The 22887-nt window shown below is 44.4% G+C and overlaps 1 protein-coding gene across 1 annotated transcript in view; it reads right to left on the bottom strand.

The window, feature by feature from the left end:
* Positions 1–22887, bottom strand: part of LOC138304195 (sulfotransferase 1 family member D1-like) — a 392899-nt gene that overhangs the window by 66475 nt on the left and 303537 nt on the right. The gene's annotated exons all lie outside the window — the stretch shown is intronic.

Here is a 22887-nt window from a genome sequence, read left to right on the forward strand (position 1 = left end):
TCTGCCTGTTCCTGAAATCTGGGAAGCTGGTGATTTTAGCACCGCAAACCCTTTGTTGATGTAAGAGTGTCTCTCTGAGTGAGAGAGTGACCGTGAGTGTCTGTGTGGGTGTGAGAGAGGATGTGACAGCATCTCTCAGGGTGTGTGAGTCACTGCGACAGTGGCAATCTTGCTGTGAGAGTGAGTGTATGGGTGTAAGAGTGAGAATGAGAGTGTATCTCTGGGAGTGATATGAAGCATGAGATTGTCTCTCTGGGTGTGAGAGTAAGTGTGAGAGCCTAGATATGAGAGTTAGTATGACAGTGTCAGCCTGGATGTGAGAGTGAGAGTGTCTCTCTGAGTGTGAGAGTGAGTATGAGACTGTGAGGATGTAAGAGTGAATGTGCCACAATCTCTGTGTGTGTGAGAGTGAGTGTGAGGGTGTTCGTCTGGATGTTTGAGTGAGTGTATGAATATATGTTAATTTTTTTCTGACATTTTGCGAGATCCGCCGATCCACCCGCGGATTCACACCAGGGGGTGTGCTGAGCCCCACAGATGGATCTGCAGATCTCGGAAACTGTAAAAGAATATATATTTTAAGGCATTTCAAGCCAATTTTCACTAACCTTCACCCTGACCCCATCATCTACACTCAGCCCAGCGGACCTTTTCCTGATAAATAAAACAGCGTCCGCAACATTCCTGTCAGGCTGTGGCCAGCCAATCAGATTCTCTCTCTGGCTCATGGATCTATGGATCGACCACAGTGGATCTGACCCCATATAGCTATTTTGTTTGGCCTTAAATTACTCCAAAACTACTGAACGGATTTCCACCAAAAGCACAATCTGCCGAACAGGATCTAGCTTCCTTCCAAATTTTGTGTAATTCTGTTCAGCGGTTTGGGCTGTAGACCCCCCTTTTTTCTCAGTTCCCACTTGATGAGTCACCTCAAAACTTTGAAGACAGCAGCTGAACTGCCCAAAGGATATGTTTTGAAAGTTTTGTGAAGATTCGCCAAGCGGCGCCAAATTTATAGGCAAAACAAAAAACACTACGTATAACCACCTAGAACCGCCCAAACCGCTGAATGGAATAACACCAAATTTAGCAAAAAGCTAGATATTGTTCCACAAATTGTGCTTTTAGTGATTTGGTATAAATCCCTTCAGTAGTGTTGGAGATAATAATGGGCAAAAAATATACATATGATATCTGATTGGCTGCCAACACTTCAACAATAAAGTGTTGGCAGCCATCTTGGTACTCGGCTTCAGCCAAGTCCCACAACAAAAGTTAAAAATAAAAATGAAAAGGGGCCAGGGTAGGGTCAACCTATGCCCCTAGCCTTGGTCTAAGGGTCCCTCATGGACCCTGGCAGGGCTAAAAAGTATTTTTTATATCTGAAAAATCTGCGCATCCGGTTCTGCTGATTTTTCTGAGATTTTTAAAAAAAAGGGAGGCCCTTTTCTATTTTTCCCCCGGGTGGGGCTGGTCCCAGGGGCATTGGGGGCTTAAAAAAACAGGAGGGTGGTCGGGCCCCTCTCCTAGGGCTTATGTTAGCCCCAGGGATCACCACTTCTACGGGACAATGATGTTAAAATATGTGGGGGCCGCGCTGCCCCCGCATCTCGGAGACCACCACCTTCCCAGAGCAAAATGTTTCTTTGTAGAGGGTGAGTCCTGTACAGCCTCTCACACAGCCCCGGGGACTGCCACTTCCCCAGGGCTGAATATGAAATTTATGCAGGGGGGCTCGTGCATTGCCGCCACATCCCCAGGAACTCCCACATCCCCAGGGCTGAAATAACATGGTCGAGGGGGTCTATTGTGGACTGCTGGCCCCTGGGATCACCACCTCCCTGGTGCTAAGTTAAAGGTTGCAGTGTTGTGGGGCCGGGCGGCCCCCATCATGGGGCCAATAATGGCCCTGGGGACCGCCACCTCCCAGGGCTGGCTCCTGCTATGTCCCAGGCAGACCATCCCCTGGACATAGCTGTCTGAACTGACTTGGTGAGAGTTTTGACAGCTCCTCCCAAATCAGAGCAAGTACTCAACTTCCAGTGGGAGAGAGCTGTCAAAGTTCTCTCGCCTGCTGGAAGCAGAGGTTTAATCTCTTTCCCTATCTGCAGAGATGCTAGTGGGGAAAAAGATTAAATGATTGCTCTTGCACACAAAGAGCTTCATGTTTAGCATTTCCCTGTGTGCAAGAGCCATGCCATCGGGACCGTGGGGGACCTTGAGGCTCCCCATGTGGTCTGATTGCACATGGGGTGACCTGGGGGGCACCCATGAGACATGGCCGGGTCCCTGGGTATGGCCCCCCCAGATTCCATGGTTCTCCCTTTAAATTGCTACAAGTATACAAATGTGCAAACCACCTGTAAGCTATGCCTGCTTGGCCCCGCACTGTCCACCTTAGTAATATGCAAAGGTCCTCCTGCCTTTTGCCAGGATGATGTACAGCTTACCAAGAGGTCCCACCAGTGTGTTTCCCGACGATTTTGGTGGCGTGTTCTTGATGCAGAGGAATATGAGGACTTCTTCACGAAACAAAGAAGCACTTACGTCAATTAGATAAGAGAAAGGACCCTGGTTTGGTGGTGATTTATGTTTTTGTAGTATAGTTACCATCTCTATAGCAGGATTCATGTTATCACAGAATTCTGGAGAAATACAGATGAGGAACAATCAAATTGCTAAAAGGACACAAGGTCACCTGGAGATATTTCCTCGTGGTCCATTATGCAGCTGTAGTGTAGAAAACACAGGCCAGGCCCTGCAGCCAACCCGTGCTGAGCAAGGCCAAAGGCTGTGGGAGGTAGTGGTCGGATTAACACATAGCAATTAAAAAGAATTTATGTTAAAAAAAATAGAAATTCACTGAAAAAAACAAAGGTTGCAGGGACATTATAGTTTGGAACAAATATTTAAAAAAACATAAAAAATCACTGAAAAACCAAAGGTTACAGGGATGTTATAGTTAGGTTCTGAATTTAATTATACAAAGCCTTAAAAGATCAGCAATTATAGTTAGAGTTACAGGTAACTATACCTCACGCCCTCACCATGGACTGCTAATTACTAATTGCTAATTACCCCAGATATTGCAGCACTCATGACAACTTCTATAACGTTATTAAAAATATATAACTGAAGCATTAGCAGTCAAATTAATGAAGAAATAACTCTATCTGCTGAATTTCTAAGGTTTTGTACAAACAAAATCATAAATATAATGTCCCTTTAACCTTTGGATTTTTCAGTGAACATGTATATCCACTTAAAAAAACAAAAGTTACAGGGATGTCATAGTTAGGCTCACATTTCAAGTGTACAAAACCATAGAAATTCAACAGTTAGAGTTATTTCAAGTAACTATAAGTCGTGCCCAAAAGTAACTATAACTCACCCCCCCACCATGCACAGTTATCTCATCAATAATTTTACTGCAAATGTTACATTGATATTATCAATGATGTTATAGAAGATGTCATGAGTGGAGTAATTAGCAGTGCATGGCAAGGGCGCAAGGTATAGCTACCTTAGGGCATGAGTTATAGTTACTTGAAATGAACTATAACTGCTGAATTTCTATGGTTTTGTATGTTTGAAATGTGAGCCTAACTATAATGTCCCTGTATCCTTTGTTTTTTTAAGTGAATTTCTATTTTGTTTTATATTCTGTTTCATAACTATAACATCCCTGTAACATTTGTTTTTTTTTCTATGGTTTTTGTAACATAGATACAGAAATATAAACATTTGTCTACCTTTTGTTTGTGGAAAACAATATTGGTTTCAAAACCCTCATTTAACGTGGATAATTTCATGCTTGCAAAATGTTTTCCATAAGTCACAAGAATTAAGTTATTCACCTGAGCTATGGATTAATGTTTAGGCTAGTGTCAATCTGATATAATTTTCATTATCTAATTATTCTCTAAGCGGGCCACTGAATTTAGCTTATGAAAGCAATAAAACTTACCCCCCAGCTTCTGCATTAGCGTTAGCATTATCAACATTTTCTACATTAAAGGCAAACAAAAATCTGAACACAGTTATTGCGAGCGGGTCTATTGTTTGATGACCATTGGAGACAGCAGCTCCAGATCCTAAATTCTGCATACAAATGTTATTTTGTTATAAAGCATACATTTGTTTAAAAAATAATCTACTGAATAAAATAATTGAGCACTGTCCTGATCTTTTTTTATTTAACAAACTGTATAATCCAGTATTCATATCAGTGCTTAATAAATATTTTCTTGTATGAAAAACTATTTTCCGGGCTAGCTTCATTAAAATAAACAAGTAATATAAAACAATACAAAGGTGACGTATTATAATGGTTTACCAAAGCTATTGGTCGTTGTGCAAACCATGCACCCATTTGCGTAGTAATTTACTATGCCACCAGAGCCTCTATAAGTCATAATGGTGATGGGGGGTGAACTGGGGGAGACCCACCTTTGCGGTACTATGTAAACAATGTATTTAGTGGTTTCAAAACTCATAGTTCACCTTATTGATGCCCTTTACTTTAACTATATTTAATAATTTACAAGCATGACATAATTCAGTTGATCACACATTTGGCCAATTGGGATACACAGAAACCGAGTTTCACTGTTTTAATTAATTCTCACTGGGCAATTATCCTCATGCATGACAGTGTATTTAAATAATGAAAATGTACTGTGTGCCATTCAATTTAATCCTGTCACAGTGTCCAATCAGCATTCTTCTTGTGTAATTCAAACAAAACATATCTATGTTGCTAACTGAGCAGTGCATATAGTAGCTGGAAAATCATTTAAACAAACAAAATGTTCTCTTAAATTTCCCCATCTATTGACTAGAGTGAATCAGTAGCTAACGGTGCTCATTGGTTTCTGCCAGCATTTGTTTGAAACTCACATATCAGTTGTCTTTTTCTCCTCACAAGCATGCATATAGTTCAACGTGTAAAACTAATCATCTGCAACTGGAGCCAGTAGTAACCAGTTGCAACTGGAATATCCATCACGCTTTAATCAACATTTTCCGAGCTCGCCACTCCATTTTGTGATGAGCAATTTCATGTCATTATGTCCCAACAGAAATCTCTATTTATTATTGCAGCTGAACCCGCATGCATGTCCTGTTATACCCTCAGGCACGTTTTATAAATGTTGAGTGTGCGTGTCAATCCCATGAGGCTAAGGTTTAGGTATACGGTGTCATAGTTACCTTTAAGACTAAGGGGCAGATTTAAGTGCCTTTAGAGCCACTGGAGTGCCACTTTTTGTGATGCTCTGGTGGCGCTAACTACTTCTCCATATTTACAAGGAGGTATAACACCACTCCTTGTAAATATGGGCCCCTCCAACACAGTTTTCTACGTCAGGGGCATGCAATGGGTGTTGCAGTGGGTGTTCTACCACAACACCCATTGTTTTTGCCGCTTCCCCAGATTTACGAGAAAACGTAAATCTGTGGCAGCGCCAAAAACTAACACCTCCCCAGGGATGGCATTAGCATGGCAAAACGAGGAGGAATGCTTTGATTCTTTCCCGTTTTTTGCTTTTCCATGTGTACTGAATTCTGCAGCACACAAAGAAAAAGCAAAATGCCATGGATGAGTGTTTATGTTGTTAGCGCATCTGTCCTTATTTGGTCTATTATTATTGATTTAGAAAGGGAAGCGTTAGACGTTCGATGGACCTTTTGACTGTGCTTAGAGTGATTCCACCATAAATCTCAAATACAATGTAATTTCACCAACAACATCAATAAACAACATCAAATACCTTTGGAGTCAGTAATCTTTACGCACCAGGACCCATTAGGCCATGAATAACCACACCTTTGTGTAAAAGTTAGAAAATGTGTTTCCCTATATTAACAATGCTAATATCACGTAAATTAGCTCAAAACCAAAAGATAAACATATAAGAACAACACTGGTTGGCCAAATCGTCTAAAGAATCTCAATTTAACTAGAGCATTGATCACTAAACATTCAAGAGTTACAGTACAAATCAAAAGTAAGAAAAATTGCGTAACTGAAATAGTATACATCCAGGTTCAGCAAGTGAACAACTTAAATTCTTTCTTAAAAGCAATTTGTTAACAATTTTGGGTTTCCCTAACTAACCTTCTGATTAGAATAGCATGTTTGGACTTCATGCAAAACAATTTAGTCAAAGATCATTTGAAAAACATCTAGCTACAGCTCTATCAAAATAGCGGTTGGTACCTAAAAACAAAAGACAAACTTACAACAAGAACAAGAGTATTTTATTATACCTTTCCTCAGCAAACTGTAATTTTCTTCGTCAATTGGACATCAGTTCGGTCAGCATCAACAACGGGAAGTGAAAGGGAATGGTTCAGAGACAGGGCTCTCTGTACATACTGAACCATTTTAAAAAGCAATATCTAAGGATAAGCATTAAGCATTAAATTTTAAGCAATAAAGTTAAAGAAAGAAATAAATCATCAGGAGCTGTTCATCTCCTTAGACAGAATAGAATGAGCGCGCCTCTACAGAGGAAATGAAAATAGGAAAGGGCACACATCTCTCTGTGCAATCGGGCTCAGTTAAAATCACCTAAAAACTTCCCACATTGTCACTGGTCAAAGAATCGTACGTTTACAATTAGTCCAATATGGATAAAACTTCAAATCTAAGATATAACTAAACTGTCTTTCACAGGTCGATGATTAGCTCCTTTTCTCTTGTTCCCACCGTCAGGCTTGTCAGGTAACATTTTTGTATCCCTCCGTACTCCAGTCAGTGCATCCATTGTTAGCTCCTGGTAATGTCACTGTCTCACGCATCAAACTATACATTGTACCAATGACTAACACAAGATTTTCTAGCAGCGGTGCTCATGAGAAAGTTAAAGACATCTGCTAACGTTTGGTCAACTCAGTGAAAAACAATACATGAATTGAATTCTCTAGACATACATTCCCAGAGTGCAGCTTAATGTGAGGCTGTGCAAACTAGGCCCAAATCTCACAAATAGCAAATACATAACACCAAACCACTAATATAACATACTGCTACATTTCTTTCTCTCATGCATTTCTTTTCTTAATACGCATTTATTATTGACACTTCGTACTTTAATAGTGGCCACTCAAGTGGGCACACTTTCAAATCGCACATTATGTTCAAAGTTAGTCAAATTTTATGCAAATTCATAATCCAAAATACATGAAAAATGATTAGTAGTAAATTCAGCGTTCACAATCCCTCCTCTGATGACTAAATATGTCATAACACTTTACATCTTCCGACACAACTTTTTGTTCCTCTAAAATTTGTCCTTATGAATTTTATTCCTTCTATCCCTTCTCAATTTTCCCTAAATAGTTTTTCCATTTTAATTTTTCACTCCTCTGATCATTTCTTCATTTTAATCACATGATATAATTTACATATTCCCCATGATCCAATTATACAGGTCACAATAACCAATATTACTTTCAATTGTATCCCTTTTCCTAGGTTGCCAAGCCAATTTCCCACGGAAGCAAAACCTTTGCCAACATTTTCCCAAACTCCAGGTACTTTCAGCTCTTCCAAATCAGCACTATCACTAGCCAAATTGTTAATAAGGCTTCTAATTTCTTTACTATTGTTAGGTATATATGAGCAACAATGTTGCGGATTCAGCATTTTAGAAACTTCACCCTCCTTTCCTAAAAGGATATTTAACGGCAGGCAGTTCTAAAGAGTCATAGATCTTACCACAGCCATTTCTGTATCCATCAGGATCATGGCTCCTGGAAAACTTCTCAGCATGTTATCCATAATAGTAGTCAACTTTTGAATTTTCAAAGAATTCAGAATAACTCCCACTGAAGGAATTATTGCTCCAAATATATCTCCAACTATGCCAGAATATGATTCTCACCTTTGTCTAACATGATGTAATCCAGTCATTTTAGGTATCTTACTCAGATTTTCATGTTGATAAATCTTTGGGACAAATATCCCTAAGTAACATGTGCCATACCATCCTCTAGAAAGACAGTAACACGCATTTGGTCAACAGATGTAATAAACTCCTGGAATTGCTGGGTCTTGTCCGTTGAACATGAACGTCCATTTACCCTGAAACAAAAACACATGTCTACATTCACTCATTCCCACAAACAACATATAATTTCTAGACTTAGGCCTATATACACAAAGAATTTCTATGTGTTGTGCATTTAAAGCTAACCTCCCTTGTGTCCTTATGTCACTAAATGCATGATCATTTCTAAATGTTCTTTTCTCAAAGCCCTTTTCTAATTTCTCCTTTACTGTTTTTCATCTATCAGCTGTCTGATCTAAGAAACTCTTTTCTACAGGTGTATGGAACCATGTCAAATTGTTGCGATGCGCGTATGCTGTGCCAAATGTCAATGTAGGTTCAAAGAATCCTCTCACTAACTCTATAGTGTTTTCCTTAGCTACTCTACTCAGATATACAATTATAGAAACAAACGAAAACACCACATCGTGGTTTGAGTGGAAGTACTGAATCTCGTTAGTAACAGACTACAGTTTATTCCATAAGTAAGGGGCAAACTATGGTAAGTAACTCCTTCCTCTACTGATGAAGGAATCTGCGTGCAAACATTCCAATCTCTCGCATCAATTGTCTCAACATACCCACGCAATAAGCAATAGAAAACAGTAGAAGAAAGTTCTCCTATGTACATGCAAATATTTCTCATCTATCCTAAACCTATCTACTTCTGTGAGTGAAGTACTTGTCTCTAAAGCAGAGGTATGATTGGCCACAATCTTGTCAAGAAGAGCCATGCTCACAAACAATACCAAGCACCCTATCATGCACACAATTGCCAAACCAATACTAATATATTTACAGCACCTATTCTTCCTACCCTGTTGGCTAATGTTATTCATGATCTGTAAACAATCAGAAAGTAGAAGAGAATAATTATAACTATGGAGCAAAAATCAAAACCAAAAATCTTCAATCTTCCTTTGCAGTTATTTACAGCTTCCAGCCTTTCTTCCAGGACCCTTTGTCAAAAATAGGTAGTTGTCAAAACCGGTTTCGCAGCTTGTCAAATCAGGTTATCTCAAAAGTATTTTCTGGTTACTTTCACTGGTCTCTTTTCTCTTCCCAGTTTACGATTTCTACAAAGTTCAGTTCATTGATCCTCTTCACGTGCCAAAATATTGACCTGAAAGGTCTCGATCAAAACAAAAGACAAAAATTCACTCTGCCATTCACTTTTTGTTGCATATGCCCATTAAGGACCTGCGTACCTTCAATTTGCAATTCTCTTTCTTTTCAATCTTCGATCTTCATTTAACTCTCCATCACTTAAGTCTTCTCTTCCGTTGTGTCTACTTCTTCCTCAATTGTTGTCACTGTAATTGCCTCCTTTCTCTTGGCTTGTGATTTTGGCCACTTGTCATCTTTCAGTGGATCTTTTGCCAATGCTCTTTTCAATGTTGGACTTGTAACTTCCCTTTGTTCTGCAGGATTTTCTCTTGATGTACCCGCTACTGGTTCTTGAGGAGACAGATTGTTTTGGATTACATACGCCTCCAAACTTTCCTCCTCGAGTTCTGTAGTTTGCTCTGTTTGTCTTTCAAGACCGTCTGCTTCTGAGAAAGCTCTCCTCTGACTAGACTCTCCTGCTGCCTCAGTTGAGGTTGGTTCACTTTCACTCTCCTGCATTTCTTCAGCTTCGTCTCTCACAGGAGTGTTTGAACCACTTTCAGTTTGCTCAGATTTAGTCTTCGATTCTCCTCCTCCCCTCTCCAATTCTGGATTTGGTCTGAACGTTTTGGTACTCTCAACAACTCTTCTTCATGGCCCAAACCATCTCCATGGTTGCAAACAATCACAAACACATATCTCCATTCTCCACACACAGGCATCTCAATAAAATCCATCTGCATTCTGCTAAATTAACCTCCCGCTCTTTGAATGTGGCTTAAACTTACCACAGACCCTTTACCCACGTTCATTTGCTGACAGATGATGCATCAATGCCAAACTGCTTCGGCAAACTGCCTGAACTTTGGATTGAACCAAAATTGTCGAAAGGTTGAATCATCGCATCCCTTCCGACATATGCTTGACCACGATAATATCTTGCCATTTAAGTCAACAGACTGTCAGGCAGAAACACTTGCCCCTCCCCTGAAGCCCCTATGTCATCCTCACGTTGAACACATTTTAACTTCACCCAATTTCTTCTTTCTTCTCTGCCAACATTTTTCTTGAAGTACTTTCAGTTCTTCCAATGTGTCAATTACATGTAATGCATAATTTAAACACATTTCATCTTCTTCAGGTACCAATTCCCATTTATCCTTGAACGATATACAGTTCAATGTGAAAAACCTTGCGACTTGATCCTCATATCCACTTCCCATTAACACAAAATCTTGTGTTTTCAGGTGTGCACTGCATTTCACCACAGCAGTCTTTTCAGGCATTTGTATAGCTTGCAACAACTTATGAATTCTCTCGCTATTTCTCACTAGTGAACCAGAAGAGGTCAGGAAACCTTTCTGTGACCACAATCGGCCGAAATCATGGACTGTTCCAAATCCATACTGACTGTCAGTATAAATGGTACCTTTAAGCTGAGCAGAAACATGGCATGCTCTAGTAAGGGCTACCACTTCTGCCACTTGTGCAGAATACACTCCTTAAAGCCAGGACGCTTCAAGTATACCCTAAATAGGGCACACAGCTTATCATGCTCTCAGTGTTTCATGTTGTCTCTTAAACAGGAACCATCAACAAAAATAATCTGGTCATTTACTTCCAATCAAGTATCTTTAATATTAGGTCTTGGTTTTGTGCACAAATCAGTTACTTCCAGACAGTCATGTTCAACTTCTTTCAATTTGTCAATTTCGATATTTTCTTTTGAAAGCAGAGTTGCTGGGTGAAGCACTGTACACTTTTTTAACGTCAAGTTGGGGGAACCCAGGATGACAGTTTCATACCTTGTCAACCTTGCATTTGTCAGGTTCTGAGTCTTGGACAGGGTAAGCAAAGCTTCTATGGAGTGAAGGACCATAACAGTAACAGTTAAAGGATGTCACTTCACAATGCTCTCACTCTGAGTGCGGCTCAATCCAACTACTGCAACTGTACGCAGACAACCTGGTAAGGCTGCTGCAACTGGGTCCAAAGTAGCTGAAAAATAGGCTACTGGGAGGTTTACACCACCGTGGACTTGCATCAAGACGGACAAAGAACATGCATCACGCTCATGACAAAACAACATAAAGGGTTTTGTGTAGTCCAAGCTCATGGCAAAACAACATAAAGGTAGTTGTGTAGTCAGGCATTCCCAAAGCTGGGGCTTTGCACAAGCTCTCTCTCAACTCAGTGAAGGCTTTCATGCATGCTTGATCTAGCTCAAGGGGATCAGTAATTTCTTTGAGAGTCAGCTTCTATTGGGGTTTTGAAATGACTGAAAAGTTGGGAATCCACTGGCGACAATAGCTCACCATTCCCAAAAACATCCTAACATCTCTCTGGGTTGCTGGGAGGTTCATCTGCAATATGTCAGTAACCCTCTCTTGGGAAATATTTCTAGCTCCTTTCTCAATTAGGTGACCTAAATATTTCACTTCTTTCTGACTGTACTGTAATTTGGCAGCAGACACTTTATGCCCACTCTACGCTAAATGATTCAGTAAGGAAATAGTATCGTACTTGCATGCCTCTTTTGTCTTAGCAGCAACTAACAGATCATCAATGTACAGAACTAACGTCGATTGAAAGGGCATTTCCAATGACTCCAGGTTCTTCTTCAGGATCTGGTGACTTTGAAAACCCTTGGGGAATTCTGAACCAACAGAGGGCTCGATCCAAATGTTTAAAACAGAAAAGAAATTGACTAATTTCCTGTGGTACAGAAAAGAATGCTTGTGACAGGTCTACTACGGTCAACCATTCAGCATCACATGGGATCTGAAACAATACGACTGCTTAACTGGCTCAACTCCTTTTTATTAAATCAATGTATTTTCCATTAAAATCTCAAACTTTCATTTTAACTGTTCCCTGTAAGTCAGAAGGAAGCTCTCTCGCTGTGAAAACTGGAGAGAAAAAAACAAATCAAGGCGTACTCCTTATTCACTGTATCATAGTTAGGTTCTAGGGACAAGTCATCTTCATCATCACTATTTGTCTGAATGGCAATTCCATCATTTGAGCAAGTAATTGAGCATCTCGTTTTGAACAACACGTCCCTTACTAATAAGGATACTGGACTCCAGTCACAAACTACAAATTTGTGTAATCCTTTAAAGTTGCCAATCTTAACCTGAACTGGTTCTGTAACTGGGTTGGTCAAATATTGGTTTGCAACTCCTACAATCTGGACTGTTTTTCCTGAAAGGGGCAGGTTTGGAACTTCTTCTGTTCTCAAGGTAGAGTGTGTAGCTCATGAATCAATTAGAAATGAGAATGTGACCCATTACCTTTCCCTTCACGTAGGGACCTTTCTGATCTACCTCTAATGAAGCTGCTAACACGCATTGTTCCTCATCCGAACTTTCACTCACCCAATCATCGTTTATTCCATCCTCACTGTGTAGTGGTGTACTGTGAATTGGTGTATTGTGTTATTACTCTGATTAAATCTTTGAACTGTGAGGAAGCATCCCCTGCTGCTGCTCCATTGGGGCTTGAGGTATTTAAATTTGCTGTCTAGGTACCATTTGACCTTGAGGTTGCATTTGCTGCGACTGAGGCATCTGCAAACGTTGCATTTGCACCTGTTTCATAGGCTGAAAACTTTGCATCGGGTTCCCATTATTTTGAAAATGTGGATTTTGACCTCTCATATATGGTCCTCTCATATTTGAGAAAGAATTGATTTCATTTGTTTGCTGAACAACACCTTCCTGTACTAAGATTGGACACTCCTGTTTCCAATGTCCGAGGCCTCCGCAAGTGTGACATGGCAACAATCTCTTCATTCCTTGCACATCATTTGTAGCAACTACTGTATTTAAATCAGGACCATGGTTCACATTTCCAGTTCCACCTCTACCTCTAACTTTCACCTGGTTCTGCAGCCACGTTTCCTTGCTGCTGCTGCTGTGGATAATTTTCTTGCATACCTGTTTGTGCCGCTTTAATCTGCATCACCATTGCCATCTATTTCAACCCTCTCTGTTTCAATCCAATCTTGTCACTACCGTACTTTGCATACTGCAATACTTCATCAATCGGCTTCGCTTGCCAACTAATCAAATGAGTCTTAATCATCTGGCTAATTTCAGGTCTCAAGCCTTCAACAAATCTGAACACAAATGAATCATGTCTTTCGGCTCAATTGTCTCTGTGCCACTGTAATGTGTAAATGCCTGTAATAATCTCTCATAGTATGCATGTATTGACTCCTTCGCTTCTTATCCCATCTAGCCTCCGCTAGTATCTTCTCAACATTCCTCATTATTCTCTCAAACTTCAGCTGCTGTTGTTGTCTACCTGCTAATTCCCAAATCGCTAATGCTTCAAATTGTGCTGGTCTCAGAGGAGGTTTCAAATCACAAAGCGCTCTCCTAAATTTCTCCAAAATCCTAAAATTAAATGTTCTATGGGCAGGAAATGCTAAGCTCCCATCTCTCTCTGTCTCCTTGCACCATTGAGTCAGCCAAAGACATGGCGGATTCACAAATCCACCAGACCCACTGAACAAGATGAACTGTCAGAACTACCACCCATACCGTTACGCCACCAAAACAACGCCTTCCAAATAATGACCCATGAATCACCACAGCGGACACTTAACGGCGGTAAACCAAGGCGGAAATGTACACCCAAAACAAGCCAACATTGGCCAGTCCAAAAAACCCACACTTGACACATATACACACACCCCACACACCCACCAACAGCATTATAAAACACACCCACAACACCCACAAACCTTTGCAAACATGACTAGATCGTCACACCTTCCCACCCCAAACCCAGAGAGAACTGACAACACATATCACAACTACCCATACATCTGTCATGCACCCCACACCACACACCCCACTACAGCACTCAATACCCTCTGCACAACACACACATCACACAGCACCCATGTCCCCACAAAGGCACCTGTGTTTCACTGATGAGGAGCTGCAGGTCAAGTTTGAGGAACTAGTTAGGGTAGAGCCACAGCTGTATGGAGCACAGGCCCAGCAGATCTCCATTGCCAGGAGAATGGAGCTATGGCGGTTAATTGTGGATAGGGTGAACGCTGTGAGCCAACATTCACACACAAGGGACGACATTCGGAAGAGGTGGAACGACCACGGGGAAAGGTGCATTCCATTGCAGTAAGGCACCAGCTCGCCATCAGGAGGACTGGCGGTGGACCCCCACCTCCTCCCCCACAGCTGACAGCATGGGAGGAGCAAGTCTTGGCAATACTGCATCCTGAGGACTCAATGGAGTAGCCGGAGGACTGGACACTGATAAGTCACCATTTACAACATACCTGCATGCCATCTCAACCCCTCACCCTGAGTCCCTTCACCCCACTCCATCTCACTCAGTGGACCACCCCAATTACCGCACATGAATGGCAACCCCTGCATGCCATACCCACTGCAGCACATCCCACATCCCTCCCAGCTCTGTATGCACACCCGCCACCAATGCATGCCCAGCATGTACAACTACCAATCCCACAATCCAGCACCACACAATACCAAAGATGGGAGGACAACACCATTATCAGTGGGAAAGCAAGGAATGCGGAATATGTCACAGACAAGTACCCTAACACATCACTCACATCCCCACAGGTGCCCTAGCAAATATCAGTGGTGAGGACGTGCCACGGCTACCCAGTCCCCTACCAAAGAGATGCCCTCAGTGATGACTGCAACTCAGGATGTCCTGCCCTGGATGAACACCCTGGTCCATCAGGGGACCACTAGTCAGTCACCTACCCCATCCCACAGCCAATCCACTACAGAGCCCCAACACAGAATCCAACACCACAGCAGCCACCCAACGTCCCCAGACTTCTGTCCCCAGAACACGTCAATCAGTAGTGTGCCACCTGTACAGGGACCCGAGTCCACACCTCACAAGCAAGACAATGAGGGTCCTGGGGCCAGTGGGAGTGGGCAAACCACTCACAGGACACAGGCACAGGGGGCCAGGGAAGGTCAGATGACAGCTGTGCACCAGGGGGAGGTCAGGCCCAGGGAACTGACTGCCCAGGAGGCTCTCACTAATGTCCTGGGGGCATACCAACAAACCCAGGACAAGATGGGTCAGGTGTTGAACATCATGCAGGAGAACCAGTGGCTGCAGGGGGAACACCACCAGGAGATGAAGCAAGAATTGCAGGCCTTGAATACCACCATGGCCTCCATTGCAGGGGTGCCTGGTGCCATGGCCAACATCACGAGGGAGTACACAGCACACCAGTGGGCCCCTATCACTAGCCAGTGTACTGACCAGCCTTCCACACCTGCTGCTAGTGGACAGGAGGCCCTGCCATAGGACCCACAGGCCACCAGCACCACTCCCCCTGCAGAAGGTGAACCACCCCGCAAATGTTCCTTGCGACCCAGACAAGCACCAGAGACAGTTGCCAAGACTAAGACCAATGCCAGGAAATGAGCCCCTCCGGGATGTCCCCCTTGTGTCCCACTGTGTCACCTTGTCCACTTTGAACTGTCATTGCTTCTCTTCTTATGTCCTCTTGGACACTGGACTGTGCCACTAACAGACTGGCCCACTACATTGGCCTTTTCCCAACTATCACCCCACCCTATTGCACTTTCCATTGTATAACTGAATAATAATTAAACAAACTTGGACACAACTTGAGTAATAGTGCTTTATCTGAATGAAATGTACAATGTATTGAACTGTATTGAACTGCATGATCCTGTGCAAATGTCCTGCAATGTGTTGATCCATCCTACATATGTGTATCAGCAGTCTATACTCATCACAGCATTACACTGTTGTAACCACACCAACATCTGCAATAAAGGAAGGCATAGGTGACAGTCAGTTTGGATCCAAAGCTAGTGACTGGCATTATACTACAGCCACACAGTACAACACTCAAATGGAAAAATGTATAGTTCAACAGTCTTACCTGAGTGTCATTAGAAGTACTGCTGTATGATGTGTATTCTGTTGTTCACATCCTCCTCCTTTTCCTATTCCTCCTCCTCAGTGTCCACTGTTGCCACAGGTACATTGTCACCCCCCTCCTCCTGCAGATATGGCACATGTCGTCTGAGGGCCAAATTGTGCAGCATGCAGAACACGACAACAATCTTGCAGACCTTCTCAGGGGAGTAGCATAGGGATCCACCTGTCAGATGGAGGCACCTGAACCTAGCCTTCAGGAGAGCGAAGCTCCATTCAACAATCCTCCTTGTACACCCATGAGCATCATTGTACCTATTCTCAGCCCCTGTTCTTGGATTTCTAACAGGGGTCAAGAGCCAGGACTGGTTTGGGTAGCCAGAGTTACCTGGAAGAAGTGAGGGACACCCATTAGCCTTGCACAATGGCATGGGCTATGACTCCTGTAGGCAATCAGTGACATACATTGGGTGGGCATTCTGGCTCAAATATAAGCCACACTCTGTGCCTCTGTAGTTGTGCCATCAGCTGTGGGACGCTGCTATTCCTTAGGACAAAGGCATCATGCACAGACCCAGGATACTTAGCAGTGATCTGGGAGATGTACTGGTCAGCAGTGCACACCAACTGGACATTGAGTGAGTGGAAACTCTTCCTATTCTTGTACACCTGTTCAATGGAACTGGACTGAAGCAATATGGGTGCTGTCAATGGCCCCAATCAGATGTGGTATGTGTCCCATTGCATAGAATCCAGCCTTCATTGTGGGCAAATCTTCAACCTGGGGGAATGCGATGTAGCTGCACATGTGTTTGAGCAAGGCAGCTAAAACCCTTACCAGCACAATCGATAACACTGGCTGTGACATTCCTGCAGCCAAGCCCACTGTCACCTGGAAAGAGTCTGTTGCTAGGAAATGGAGTACTGATGGTACCTGCACAGGAGGGGGGATTACTGTTGAGCAACGGATAGCATGTAGCAGATCAGGCTCCAATTGTGCACACAGCTCTGTGATAGTGGCCCTTTCCAGACAATAGGTATGATGTGCCTGTCCTCCAGTGTAGCCACGTCCACAAGGGGTCTTTAAAAAGGTGCTTGCCTCCGCCTCCTCCTGTTCATCTGCAGTGGTTAGTGCCTATGTGACCCAAAAGTGAGAAGGGAGGGACAACAGGACCTATGGACACAATACATCAGAGTACACAGAGCATGTGTGTATGGTGGACACTAGATTAGTCTAGGCGTGTATAGTCAACACCAGTGACGCACTTTAAAATCAATACATGTGTACTAGCAGTAGGAAATGGCAACTGCCTGTCCTGTATGCAGGGACAGGTAGAAGTGACCCTACTCCGTCGGCTTTATGCGTCATGGTGGAAGGCGGTCTGCACCGCTATGCAATTCCTCATTGTCAACATGGGGCTCTAGGGAGAACAAGAACCAATGATGATCAAAGCCGGCGGTGACAGTGTTCACCGCCGCAAACGTGACTGCCATTTTCTTCCTACTACTTCACTTGATTCCTGAAATTCCACTGAACTACATCTCCACTGCGTGTGCTGCTGTGACCTGTGTCTGGAACCTGCCATGGCCCGTGCTACAGGGGAAAAGACCCCAGACTTCACGTCGGAGGAGTTGGAGAGGCTCGTGGATGGGGTCCTGCCCCTGTATGGACAGTTGTATGGGCCTCCAGACCAACAGGTGAGTATATCATGGGTACGTTGCATGTGGCATGGCTGCATGTGGATGTATGTGTGTGCTGGCAGTGTGTCATTTGGGGGGTATGGCTGCAGGCAATGTGAATGGAGGGATACGGATGATGTGTGTGCCTGTTGAGGGGCAAATGCGGTATGTGGGCCATATGTGTGACAGGCATGATTGTCTGATTCATGGTGTCCCTCTGTCTGTGACTCCTGCAGGTCAGCGCCCATCAGAAGAAGGGGTTGTGGGTTGCCATCGCCAAGGATGTGCGGACCCTGGGGGTCCATAGCCAGCGGAGCACCCACTGGAGAAAACGGTGGGAGGACCTCCCAATGAGGGAGGGGTGCCTGCTTGAGCCTGACCCCACTAATGGCCCACATACCAGTGGTGGCCCACCCAGAGCTGGATGGGCGCTTCGGGGGATGCACTGCAGCCACAAGTGGGTGAGTACAGTGTGTGTGACATACCTCATTTATTGCCTGGCATGGGATTTGGGTGTAGGGTACTAGTCAGTGGATGCCCCATTCTGGCAGTTTAGACATTGCTGCGTGGTCCAGCTAAGATATGTTGGGTGGTATGCATGATGTAAATTGCTAGATATCTGGCTTTCCATGGCAGACAGTTCTTAGTTGGTCCCTGTAGTGTGCAGATGGCAGTGTTTAGCTCCTACCTGATGTAGTACCTAGCCATTGGTATGCCAGTGTGGTCCTTGCTGCCCATTCTTAGTGCCAGTGAGTGAAAGTGATGTGTAGGCTATCTGCGCTGTTGGTGCTGTGATTGACCCTGTGCTCCCTTTCTTTCTCCCCCCCACTCCTTTTGGCATCCTGTTCATGTGTGCATTAGCATCGTCTGGTGAAGGAGCTGCAGCCCATGGGACCCTGGAGTCAGAGTCCAGCGACGCAGAGGAGTCCAGAGGGACGGCGGGTGAGGGGAGCACCATGGGGGGGACAGGAGCAGATACTAATGACTCTGATTCCTCCTCCAATGGGAGCTCCCTGGTGGTGGCGCACCCCTCTGGGACCAGCCCAGCTACTTCATCTTCCGCCACCTCCGTACCAACACTGCCCTCCCAGTAGCCCCCATCCAGTTGCCCGTGCCCGCTTACCCAGGAGGGTGGGCGTCTCCTTTGCCCCAAGCACCTCAGGCCCTGCCCCAGGTAGCCCTGCTGCCCTCAGTGAGAAGGCTATTGACCTTCTGAGATCCATCTCTGTAGGGCAGTCAATCATAGTGAATGCCATCCAGGGGCTGGCATCACAGATGCAGCAATGCAATGCCGTCCTGGATGGCATTCACAGTGACTTAGTGGCCCTACAGAGATCGTTTCAGGCTCTGGCCTCCTGTCTGATGGCAGCCATTGTCTTTGTTCCTTCTGTCTTCCCTCCTACAACCTCTTTCCAGTCCTTGTCTCCTCTCCCCCAACCCATCCCATGCACACATTCTGACAAACATGCACCCAAAACAACAGCCAAGTCTCGCACAGACAAACATAGGCAGCACACTTCAGTCCACAAGCACACACACAGCCAACACATAGATGCACACAGAGCATCAGCCACTGCCTCCACTGTCTCCGGCTCCTACTCCTCCCTCACAGTCACATCAGCACTCACACCTTCATGCACAGCTTCAACTATCCCAGATCCTGCCACCTGCACAGTCCTGCCCACAGTCACCATAACAGCAGACCCGCAGACATGCACCCTACACACCACATGCACTGTCGCCACCACCACCATCACCACCTAATGCAGCACACCCACCTCGCTTGCAGACCACCACAACATCCATCCACATGTCCTGTTTGACCTACCTCACCCTGTCTACCCCATCTCCAAAGACACACAAACACTCCCACTCAGACCCCTAACAGCCATCCACCTCACACACGCACACTGTCCATGTACCTGCACCCAAGTCCAGCACACCTCCTCCTCCTACAACCACTCCCTCACCCTCCATTCCCATCCCTCCTCCCACAACCCACCCCATTGATCCTAAGAAGCTTTTATCTTTCCCGCCTTGACCTCTTCTCCCCTTCCCCCTCCCTTCTGCCTGTAAGAGGAAGGTACCACTCCCCCAGCCCTGTTCCTCCAGCCCCATATTGGGCCCTGTACCTCCAGCCCCATATCGGGCCCTGTACCTCCACTGAAGGTGTCATCTACTACAAAGGGGCCCAAGAGTGGCACTTCGTCCCTCGCACCAAGCCTACTCCTCCCCCCCTAAACGGAAGGGTAAAGACCCGCCCCCTCCAAAACCCAAGCCCAAGGATCCCTTTTCCAAGAAGAAATCCCCCCAAACCCCTATGCCCCCTGAGGTGCCTGCCTATTTACGACATGATGCCCCTACCCAGTGGAGTCCTGTTGTTGTCAGGAATCAAGTAGGGCCCTTGGATGTTGCCCTGTGGACTTTTGCTGACTTTGGAAGGGCCAATGGGCCTGCTTGTACATATGTCCTTCATCATGACTTAGCTTTACGCTTGTGATCCAACTGGATTACAATGTTGGATCAGTGGTATGCGTCCTAGCTTTCTTTGCTCATGGGTTATGTTGCTGTCGATTGGCACTGCAGATTGTTCTGGGTGTGTGGTGTGTGTGTGTCTGGTGTGTGTTGTGTCTGTGTGTGTCACTCTCCCCATCCCTCCCTCCCTTGTGTGCTAGGCGGCTGTACTCACTGTTGTCGTCTTCATTGGTGCTCCTGGACGGCCATGGCGTGGTACAGCATCGAGAAGGCTTCCAGTTCTGGTTCCATGGCGGCCGCTGACTCCTCTGTGTCCCTGGAGGTGAGTGTCTCCTTTTATATGATGTGTTTCCGCCAGGCTTTTGGTGGCGTTGCTACAGCCCCAGAAATCCCGGCGGTCTGCTATGTCATAATATGGTGGGGGGATCCTTGACTTCCGCCTGCCTGAAGAGGGCTACCGCTGTGTTCAGTGGTCGTACCACATTGGCAGTTGGGGTGGTACTTTGGCTGTCTACGAGAGGGATCGCCACCATGGTCATAATCTGGCAGTCATTAACGCCGGCCTTGCGGTGGTACTACCTCCATCGCCGGCGCAACGGTCACCTGACAGACAATGTCATAATGACCGCCTATGTCTCCCTAAGAACCTACCATGACTTTCACAAAACATTGGAGCTTGCCAATGCTTGTTTGAGGATGTTCTTAGCATTCTAGTGATTGTGAATGAAATAGGTTTTGAGCCTGCACAGCTTAAGTAAATCACATGTGAATTGAGATGGGTGTGAAGGTTTTGGGAGTCTGCATACTCCAGATGAAGCTGTGGAGGGAGTTTGCATACTCCAAAGTGTGAGAGTAGGGAATTTGTCAAACTTCACATGTGTGTGGCACTTTGTGCTAAAAAATTGTCCACATGGTTGTTGGTATACAGACCCTTTGTGGTCTAAGACTCCAGAGTATTGAAAAGTGTATAAGACACTTGGTTTATGTTGTAATTTGTCTAGTTTAATAGGTCAATCAGGCGTGGTTGACAAACTCAAGAATACGTGTTAAAGTGAGCGAATGGTTTTTCAACTGCGATTTGGTGAGTCCTATGAGCACCACGACAGACCGAATGATCAGTTGAGAGTGAAATTTGCTGGTTGAATTTTGCTTGCAAACTAGGGAAACTGAGATAGAAGGAGTATCTGTCAAGAGCGAAAGGCCACAGAGAAAAATCAGTACATTTTCTGAAGCGATTGTGTTACCTACCTGTAGTAAGCAGACAAATATTTGTATTGTTTTTTACTTAGCAATATTTGCATTTAGTTTTCCGTGAATTTGAGTTTAGGAGGACAAGCCGAAAGACTTTGTCAGCAGCTGTATGTGTGAGTGTGACGTCATTGGAGCCGCGCTGGGATAGGTTGGTTAGTGAGAAGGGTCTCGAACGGATTGGTGGACAACTGTGAAGCATAATTATTTGAGAAGGTCAGCAAAAAGGATTTTGGGATTGACAGTCACCTCCTGATTTGACTGAAAGCAGAGTGAACTACAGAAATTCAATTTTTCAAAGCTTTAAAGAGTGCCCTAAAGGGAGATACGTTCATTCCAATTAGAATAGGAGAAATTACACCACCAGAAGGTACACCCAACTATCTTGTATTCAAAGAACAAGGTGCTGCACCATGTCTTTGGCTGAAACAATGGTGCAAAGCGACAGAGAGAGATGGGAGCTTAGAATTTCCTGCACACGGAACATTTAATAGGAGGATTTTAGAGAATTTGAGGAGAGTACCGTATGATTTGAAACCTTCCCCCACCATATGCAGCACATGAGAGAAGTTCAACTACCAGTGTAGACTCTACTGCACCAACACCAGTCGAATCGATCCAGAGCAAGATACAGGTGAGCCATAGTTTTCCAAATACTTCAGCGATTCAAAGGCCTATGCCGCAGAAGGATATTCCCAGAATTTATCCAGATGCACCTATTGTAGATATTGCAACAAACTTAATAGTGCTGACAGGACAGGTTTATCAGAGGCTGACATTAGTCCAGATTGAGTGCACACAAAATCTGATGCCCCCAATGCAAGCACAGATGTTCCCGAGATACACCCCCATGACAGGATCACATACAGAAATATCTGCATTGATGGGTCAGAATACAGGAGTGATGCACCAGAGAGACCCAGGTGACCGATCAAATCCAAATGCAGTGTCAGTACTGGATACCATAGTTCCAGTCATACCATTGTTCACCCAGGGAAATACCCAGAACAGTGAGCAGAAAACCCTGAATCCGAGTGTAGAAAGGGAAAGGTTCAATGAAAATGCACGAATAATGACTCCCCCATGAGACTGACATTTGATGGAACTGGTCCATTAATTGATTTAAGTCCTTTCAGGACTCCTCCAAATAATGAGGTAGGATCATACATAAGTCCTAATCCAAGCATGGTTACATCAGAGACCCCAAGCCTAATGCTACAACAAATGCCGATGTAAGCATTAACAGAATTTCATTTCAAGGTTTGACAGCCCAGCAGTTAACCGAGTGGTTAGAGAGGTTGAATAACAGCTAAGGGGATTCCAGCGGAGGAAGTGCACTGAATTTGACCAGGCTTATGCTTGAAGCAGAAGACCTATTCAAGGGAAC

This window comes from Pleurodeles waltl, chromosome 7 (assembly GCF_031143425.1).
Source record: "Pleurodeles waltl isolate 20211129_DDA chromosome 7, aPleWal1.hap1.20221129, whole genome shotgun sequence".
NCBI lineage: Eukaryota > Metazoa > Chordata > Amphibia > Caudata > Salamandridae > Pleurodeles > Pleurodeles waltl.